This window comes from Gavialis gangeticus, unplaced genomic scaffold (genome assembly GCF_001723915.1).
Source record: "Gavialis gangeticus isolate Ggan-Ray unplaced genomic scaffold, GavGan_comp1, whole genome shotgun sequence".
NCBI lineage: Eukaryota > Metazoa > Chordata > Crocodylia > Gavialidae > Gavialis > Gavialis gangeticus.
The window spans coordinates 112,329,582-112,338,500 of record NW_017729031.1 but is presented as its reverse complement, the minus strand read 5'-3'; the positions used below and the strand labels follow the sequence as shown (position 1 = coordinate 112,338,500).

At 48.3% G+C, this 8,919-nt stretch overlaps 1 protein-coding gene across 6 annotated transcripts in view; it reads right to left on the bottom strand.

Moving 5' to 3' along the window:
• Positions 1–8,589, bottom strand: part of TANC2 (tetratricopeptide repeat, ankyrin repeat and coiled-coil containing 2) — an 848,255-nt gene extending 839,666 nt beyond the window's left edge. For all 6 annotated transcript variants that reach the window (XM_019523590.1, XM_019523591.1, XM_019523592.1 and 3 more), the window contains exon 1: positions 8,521–8,589. The gene's annotated coding sequence lies outside the window, so the exon portion shown is untranslated. The remainder of the gene's footprint in view (positions 1–8,520) is intronic.
• Between the last annotated feature and the right edge of the window lie 330 nt (positions 8,590–8,919).

Sequence of the window (8,919 nt, the reverse complement as noted above, 5' to 3'; positions counted from 1 at the left end):
AGGAGGTTCTCGCCCTGCCCTGGCCCCTACTTAGCCCAGCCCCCCAGGGAGAGGATGAGGGGGGGAGGGTACTTACTGGTCCCTATCCGGTGGGGCAGGGTCCCCCAAATGGCAGGTAGAGTTCCCCCCTAGCCTGGGAGCAGCACGGTGCCGGCGGCAGGCCCATTGTGCACGCGCGCACTTTAAAAAGGGCCTGCTAACAGAAAAGCTGCAGTTAGGCTCCAGGAGTGGTGCGAGATGCACGGGCCCCGGCACCCCAAAGCCCCCCAGCAACCACAGAGCAACCCTGACTGACCCCCAGCAGAGCCAGAGATGAGTGAGGCCTGCGGTGGGAGAGGGATAGCACAGCTGCAGAGAGGCAGCCAAGAGGAGCTAAGAAGGGTCTTGCCCTGCCCCAGCTCCTACTTCACCCAGCCCCCCAGAAAGCTGTGCAACCAGGGGCGCTTGTCTGCCTGACACACAAGTTAGTGTGGGAGTTTGCACAGGAGGTTGAGCAGGTGGGCCCAAGGCTCCAGGCACTAAGCCATAGCCAAGGATCTGCATAATAATAGCCAGACTACTACATGGACCATGGTGGGTGGGGCATGTCACACCACGAAGCTCCCCCCTGCACCTGGACTCTCCTGCTCTGACACTACTGAGGTCTCCACCCAAACGGAGCCCATGGTTCTGATCTGTACCCAGACGGAGCCTGCAGCCTCCCCCCCGGGACCCTCAGCTTCAGTCTCCACTCAGATGGAGCCCCTGGCTCCTCGTAGAAACTACCTAACAAGACCGCGGGCAGCTGGGTTTGGGGGCTCGGATACCCCCACTTATGGGGTGTGCTCAATGGTGGAGGCCCTGGAGTGCCAGATTAGGGAACTCCAGGCAATGGTCCAGCAGCTGCGCTCCATTAGGGACACAAAGCAGGACTCTTACTTTCAGGCTCTCCACCCAATGGCTCATGACAGTGTGGTGGAACCTGGGAACTGCCATGACATCCAGCTTGGGGTTGCCAAGATGGCTGTCTCCAGGACAAAGGGATGCAACATCAGCGTTACCCCTGGAGCTGCACAACCACTTTGCATCTCTCACGTCAACAGAGCCAGCCATTCAGCCAGCTCCAGCGTGTGAAGACACAGGACAACCAGCACCTGCGCCTAGAAGGCTCAGAGTCATCATGGTGGGTGACTACCTTCTTAGCATTACTGAGGGAGCGATCTGTCGCCCTGACCCCTTGGCCTGTGAGGTCTGCTGCCTGCCTGGAGTTCGTATCCGAGATGTGACAGAGAAGATCCCAAACTCATCCGGCCCTCCAACCACCATCCCATGCTCCTCATCCATGTGGGCACCAATGACATGGCACAGAGAAGTCCCGGCTGGGTCATGTACGACTACAGGGCTCTGGGAGCTGGGCTCAAGGGTCTGGGGGCATAGGTAGTTTTCTCTTCAATCCTCTCTGTTGCAGAACATAGGCTCCAGACAGACAGGTGCACCAGCAAGGTGAATAAAAGACTCCGGTGATGGTGCCACTGTGACGGGTTTGGCTTTCTCAACCACAGTCTGCACTTCAGAGAGTGGACTGTTGGGAAGGGATGGCTTCCACCTCACCTGGAAAGGGAAGAAGCTCTTCTTGGACAAAATGACTGACCTTGGCAGGGCTTTAAACTGAGACCGCTGGGGGATGGGCAGTCTACTAGCCGTTTTAGTCCAGGTCATGTCAGCTACACTACCAATACTTTGGGCAGCCTAAGGGATCCCACTCGAGCAACAGCTCAAGGAAAGGCCCCTCAGGGAAGCATTAGGCTTCACATGGCAGACTTAACTGCCTGTATGCAAACACCAGGAGCTTAGGAAACAAGCATGAGGAACTTGCCCGACTCTTATGTGATAATAACTACAACCCTGTAGGAATTATGGAGACCTAGTGGGACTCCGCCTATGATTGGTCAGTGGCACTAAGTTACACTGTGTATAGGAGAAGATCATATGGGGAGGAGAGGTGGGGGAGTTGCTCTGTCAAAAAATCAGCTCACCTCCCTGCAGATTCAGTTTCCAAACCAGGAAGGGCATCTTGAGACCCTCTGGGTCAAGATATGAGGAAAACATGGGAAGGGTGACTTACTTGTAGGAATCTACTGTAGACCCCCCACTCCACCAAGAAACCTAGATCGGGAATTTATTATGGAACTTATCAAAGTCACATGATCCCGATGCTTTATCATCATGGGAGACTTCAACTTCTCTGACATCTCTTGGGATGATCACATGGCCAAATCTGACAGGCTGTGTAGTTCTCTCACTATGCATCGATGACCTCTACCTAACCCAGGAGGTCTATGGGCCAACTAGGGGAGATGCACTGCTGGATCTGGTCCTGGCCAAAGGAGAGGACCTGGTGAGCGATCTGTTGATCAAGGGGAAGCTTGGCCATAGTGACCATGAATTGGTCACCTTCTTAGTTTCCTGAAGAGCAGGCAAACTCCTCAGTAAAACAGAAATCCTTAACTTTGGGAAGGCAGACTTCTGCAAACTGAGAGAACTAATCAGTTAGGCAATCAGAGGACCCCCCACCCCTCCAGAAAAGGGAGTACGTGAGGAATACTCATCACTTAAAAACATAATCCTTGAAGCATAGGGTAAAGCCATCCCTTCTCACAAGAAATGCAGTCAACGAGCAATAAAGCCCCTATGGCTGAATAGGGAATTATTGGACTTCATTCAGCTCAAAAGAGTAGCCTACACCAGGTGGAAAACAGACAGCATTACCAAAAAAAAAAGATTACTCTGCACTCGCCCGCACCTGCAGAGAGCAGTTGAGAAAAGCCAAGGCACAAACCGAACTTAGGCTTGCAATGGGGATCAAAGACAACAAAAAGTCCTTCTTTAGATAATGTCGGAAGTAGGAAAAAGAAGGACAGTACTGGGCCCCTAAGATATCCAATGGAGCAACTGACAGAGGACTGGAAGAAGGCCAATGTGGTTCCCATCTTCAAAAAAAGGGAGGAAGAAGGACCTGGGAAACTATAGGCCAGTTGGTCTTACCTCAATCCTGGGAAAGCTTTTTGAGAGAATTATTCTGGCACATGTCCACAAGGGGCCAGCAGGGGAGATTATGCTTAGGGGCAACCAACACGGGTTCACTAACAGCAGGTCCTGTCAGACCAACCTGGTGGCCTTCTACGACCAGGTCACCAAATCCTTAGATGAAGGGGTAGCAGTGGACGTAGTCTTTCTGGACTTTCGGAAGGCCTTCAACACTGTCTCTCACCCCGTTCTCATTAAAACACTGGGGGACTGCAGTGTCGACACCTACACAGTCAAATGGGTCGCCAACTGGCTGGAGGGCCACACCCAGAGAGTGGTGGTGGATGGCTCATTTTCGACCTGGAGGGAGATGGGCAGTGGGGTCCCCCAGGGCTCGGTCCTCAGGCCTGCACTGTTCACTATATTCATCAGTGACTTGGATGAGGGGGTAAAAAGCACCCCGTTCAAATTTGCTGACGACACTAAGATGTGGGCAGATGCGGGCACATTAGAAGGAAGGAATAGGCTACAAATCGGACCCAAGCAGGTTAGAGGGGTGGGCGGATGAGAATAGGACGGGATTCAACACTGACAAGTGCAAGGTGCTGCACCTGGGGAGAAAGAACCAGCACCATACTTACAGGCTGGGGAACGCCCTTCTTATCAGTGCAGAGGCAGAAAAGGATCTTGGAGTCATCACTGATGCCAAGATAAACATGGGCTGGCAGTGTGGGGACAGAGTCAGGAAGGCCAACCGCATCTTGTCATGCATCCACAGATGCATCTCGAGCAGGTCCAAGGAGGTGATCCTCCCCCTCTATGCAACACTGGTCAGGCTGCAGCTGGAGTATTGCATCCAGTTCTGGGTGCTGCACTTCCAGAGGGATGTGGACAACATGGAGAGGGTCCAGAGGAGGGCCACTTGCATGATCAGGGAGAAGCAGGGCAGGCCCTATGAGGAGAGGCTACAGGACCTGAACCTGTTCAGCCTCCACAAGAGAAGGCTGAGGGGGGAATCTAGTGGCCTGTTACAAACTAGTCAGAGGGACCAGCAGGCATTGGGGTGTCCCTGTTCCCCTGAGCACTACCAGGCATGACTAGAAATAACAGTCACAAGCTGACAGAGGGTAGATTCAGGCTAAACATCAGGAGGTGCTACTTCACTGTCAGGGCAGCTAGGATCTGGAACCAACTTCTAAGTGAAGTGGTGCTGGCTCCTACCCGGGAGGTCTTTAAAGACAAGGCTTGACAATCACCTTGCTGGGGTCGTTTGACCCCAGTACTCTTTCCTGACACGGCAGGGGGTCATACTTGATGATCTGCTCAGGTCCCTTCCGACCCTACTAAGTATGAAACTATCAGATACCCAAGGAAGGTCAATCTGCTAAATGACTTTTTTGCATCAAATTTTCACTCTCCTACAAAGATCACACAGCCAGGAATGGCACAAACCAATCTGGGAGCGGGTGACAGGCCCCAAATTGATGTGTATCAGGTGAGGGAACACCTTGAGAAACTGAACAGTCACAAGTCCGTGGGCCCAGATGGAATGCACCCAGGGTCTTGAAAGAGCTGCCAAACATCATTGCATCCCCCCTGGCAGGGATATTTGAAAAATCATGGCACTTGGGCACGGTCCCAAATGATTGGAAAAAAGCCAACGTGGTACCACCCCTATCTACAAGAAAGGGAGGAGGGATGACCCAGGGAACTACAGACCAATCAGTCTGATGTCCGTCCCTGGAAAAATCCTGGAGAAAATTGTCAAGGGATCCATCAATGCCAAACTAAACAGAAAGCAAGCTTCTGAATGCCAGCCAACATGGCTTTGTGACTGTCAGGTCTTGTCTGACCAACCTCATCTCCTTCTATGACCAGCTAACACATGCCCTGGACAAGGCAGATGATGTGGACATCATTTATCTGGACTTCAAGAAGGCCTTTGACCTAGTTGCCCATGATGTCCTCACAGTTAAGCTGGGGAACTGTGGCCTAGATCATCATACAGTCCGATGGTTAGGCAACTGGCTACAGGGTCAGACCCAAAAAGTACTAGTTGAACGGAGCAAATCAACGTGGTGCAGTGTTACCAGTGGAGTCCCTCAGGGCTCAGTACTCAGGCTAGTACCCTTTAACATTTTCATCAACGATCTAGATTCAGGAGTCAGATGTGAACTCGCCAAGTTCGCAGATGATACCAAATTACGGGGGAGTGCCATCACACCACAGGACAGGCTGGGGATACAGGCCAATATGGACACACTCTCAAGATGGGCCAACCAAAACCGGATGACCTTTAACACAGAGAAGTGCAAGGTGCTGCACCTCAGTAGGAAGCACCTTCAGCATACTTAAAGGCTTGGCAGTGCTATGCTTGCTAGCACCATGACTAAAAGGGACTTGGGGGTCTTGATTGACCACAAGATGAATGAGCCACCAGCATGATGCGGTGGCAGGCAAAGCTAATCAAACTCTGGTGTGCATCCACCGATGCATCTCAAGCAAAACCAGGGAAGTCATCCTTCTACTTCACTTGGCCATAGTGAGACCGCAGCTGGAGTACTGCATCCAGTATTGGGCCCCCCACTTCAGGAAGGATGTGGAGAAGCTTGAGAGTCCAGAGCAGAGCCACTCGTATGATCCAAGGCCTGGTGGGGAAGCTGTGGGACTTGGGACTGTTCAGTCTAGAGAAGATAAGGCTCAGGGTGGACTTGCTGGCAGCCTACAACTTCATAAGAAGGGTACACTAGGACCTGGGAGAACATCTGTTCACCAGAGCTCCCCAAGGGATAACAAGGTCTAATAGCCATAAACTCTAGGAAGGCCGATTTAGACTGGATATTAAAAAAAAGTTCTTTACAGCACATGTGTCCAGGGTCTGGAACAAACTCCCCTCAGCAGTGGTACAAGCACGTACTCTGGATTCCTTCAAAAAACAGCTGGATTTATTTCTTGCTGGGGTTACTTGATCCCAGCTGACTTCCCTCCTATGGGAGGAGGGCTGGACCCGATGACCTCCTGAGGTCCCTTCCAGCCCCTAATATCTATGAAATCCTAATGCACAGGAAGATTAGCAAGTATGGCAGAAGACCAGCTTGGCTTATCAGGGATCTCTTCAGTGAGCTAAGACACAAAAAGGACGCTTACAAGTAGAAACTTGGGCAAACAACAAGAAAGGAGTATAAGAGTATGGCTTGGGCATGCAGGGATAAAATCAGAAAGGCTAAAGTGCAATTGGAGTTGCAGCTAGCAAGGGATGTGAAGGGTAACAAGAAGGGTTTCTACAAGTATGTCAGTAACAAGAGGAAGATCAGGGAAAGTGTGGGTCCCTTACTGAATGGGAGAGGCAATCAGAAAGATGGTGTGAAAAAGTACTCAACAGCTTTTTTACTTCAGTCTTCACAGGCAAGGTCAGGTCCCAGACTACTGCACCTGGCAGCACAGTTTGGGGAGGAGGTGAGCAGCTTACAGTGGTGAAAGAACAGGTTAGGGACTACCTAGAAAAACTGGACATGCAGAAGCCCATGGGGCAGGACATGACACACCCAACGGGGCTGTGGAAGTTGGATGATGTGATTAAAGAGGCACTGTCCATTATCTCTGAAAACTCATAGGAATTGAGAGAGGTCCTGGATGACTGGAAAAGGACAAATATATTGCCTATCTTTAAGAAAGGGAAGGAGGAGGATCCAGGGAACCACAGAACTGTCAGCCTCACCTCAGCCTCTGGAAAAATCATAGAGCAGGTTCTCAAGGAATGCATTTCTAAGAAATTTGAGGAGAAGGTGATGATTAGGAACAGTTAGCATGGATTCATCAATAATAAAAGTCATGCCTGATCAACCCAATAGCCTTCCATGACATGTCTGGCTCTGTGAGTGTGGGGAGAGCTGTGGACATGATACACCTTGGCTTTACCAAAGCTTTGGATACAGTCTCCCACAACATTCTCACAAGCAAACTAAGGAAATATGGGTTGAATGAATGGTCTGTAAAGTGGACAGAAAACTGGCTGGATCATCAGGCTTAATGTCTTGATGTCTAGTTGGCAGCCAGTTATCAAGTGGAATAGCCAAGGGGTCAGTCCAGGGACCTGTCCTGTTCAATATTTTTACCAACAATCTAAAAAATGGGATGGACTGCATTCTCAGGAAGTTTCCAGATGACATCAAGCTAGGGAGACTAGAAGATACATTGGAGAGCTGGGCCAGGAATCAGAGAGACCTCAACAACTTGAAGGACTGGACCAAAAGAAATCTCATGAGGTTTAATAAGGACAACTGCAAAGTCCTACATGTAGGACAGAACAATCCCACGCAGCAGTACCACCTGGGGACTGACAGCTCTGCAGAAAAGGACCTGGGGGTTACAGTGGACAGGCAAGATGAATATGAGCCAGCAGTGTGCCCTTGTTGCCAAAAAAACTAAAGGCATACTGGGCTGCATTAGTAGGATAGTTGCCAGCAGATTGAGGGAAGCAACTCTTCCCAACCAATCAGCAGGGTGAGGCCACATATGGAGTGCTGTGTCCAGTTTTGGGCTCCCCCACTACAGAAAGGATGTAGACAAATTGGAGACAGTCCAGCAGCAGGCATCAATAATGGTTAGGGGCTGATGAATCTTTCTACTGTTCTATATATTTTCCCCAAAAAATATATCTACACATTGCATTACTTGTATTCAACATATTCCCCCCAGCAAATTCCATGTTAACAGATACGGGTTTTTTGAGAGCCAGTCAGCACATGTAGGCCTACAAAGATAAACTCTTAGCCAGAGCCCAAATACAAAAAGTTACTATGGTGTTAAACAACAATTACATAAAAAAAATTATGCCCCTTGGTGGCACAAAAGTAAACCCGTATAAAATTTCACATCAGCTTACTGCCTATTGTATGGGAAACAACCCCAAGAATGTATGCCATAATTTAAACCACTTTTAAAACACAACTGTAACTAAAGTTGTTAAGACATATCCATAGTATACATGCATACACACATATAAAATGAAGTATTTTATAATGATCTATCAGCTCAAGCTTTTTTTAAATATAGCTATAGCTATATCCAGATTTCAGAGAACATTCAACAAGTAGTTCAGGTGCAGCCTATAACGGAAACGTCCACTTCTTGACTATAATTTAGTTTGATCTTAGGTTTATCAAAACATATAAACATAGAAGTGTGCATGTAAATAGTATGCTATTTTACTTTTGTTATATTTATCTATAAACTAAAAAAAGACAGGTAAGGCTCCTACATTAATAAGGGGAAAAGAAACATTATGCAGTTTTTCAACTGCAAATTGTTAGGTTAGAACTATAAACTGATTCAGAAAAAGAGCCCCTCTCCCCCCGCAGTATTCTACCTCTTCTCGTTATCAAAAATTACCATAGAAATTAACATGTAAAATAGTACTTGCCCTCCACCCCCCCCCTCAGTTCTGGTTAAAGAAATCATTTATTTTCTATAATAGATAAAATACAGAGAGGGGGGGAAAAAAGTTTCTCCTACCTTAAAATCTGCAATTGAATTAAACTTCTGAGTCAGAAGTGCCCTTCACCATGCAACAAAAAAAATCTGAAAGCCACAAAAGCAACAAAATTTAGCACCAAATGCCTTCTGCTTAATTATCAGATAAACTACATCTCATGTTGTTGAAATTTGATATTCATTTCCCACTGGAGACAGGAAGTACATAACCACAATAATCTCATCCTATTATCCCAGGATAATTCTAAAAAATGAAATGCTTTACAAAAACTGCTTGTAAATATTAGTTGAGTTGCAAAGCATTAAATTTGATGCCCTCACTTTGTTTCAACTTACCCTTAATCAAGCATAACTCACGTTTGCAGGTATTTCAAACCAAGCCAAAATGTAATGATTTGACCCTTTGTTCTTTGTATCAAT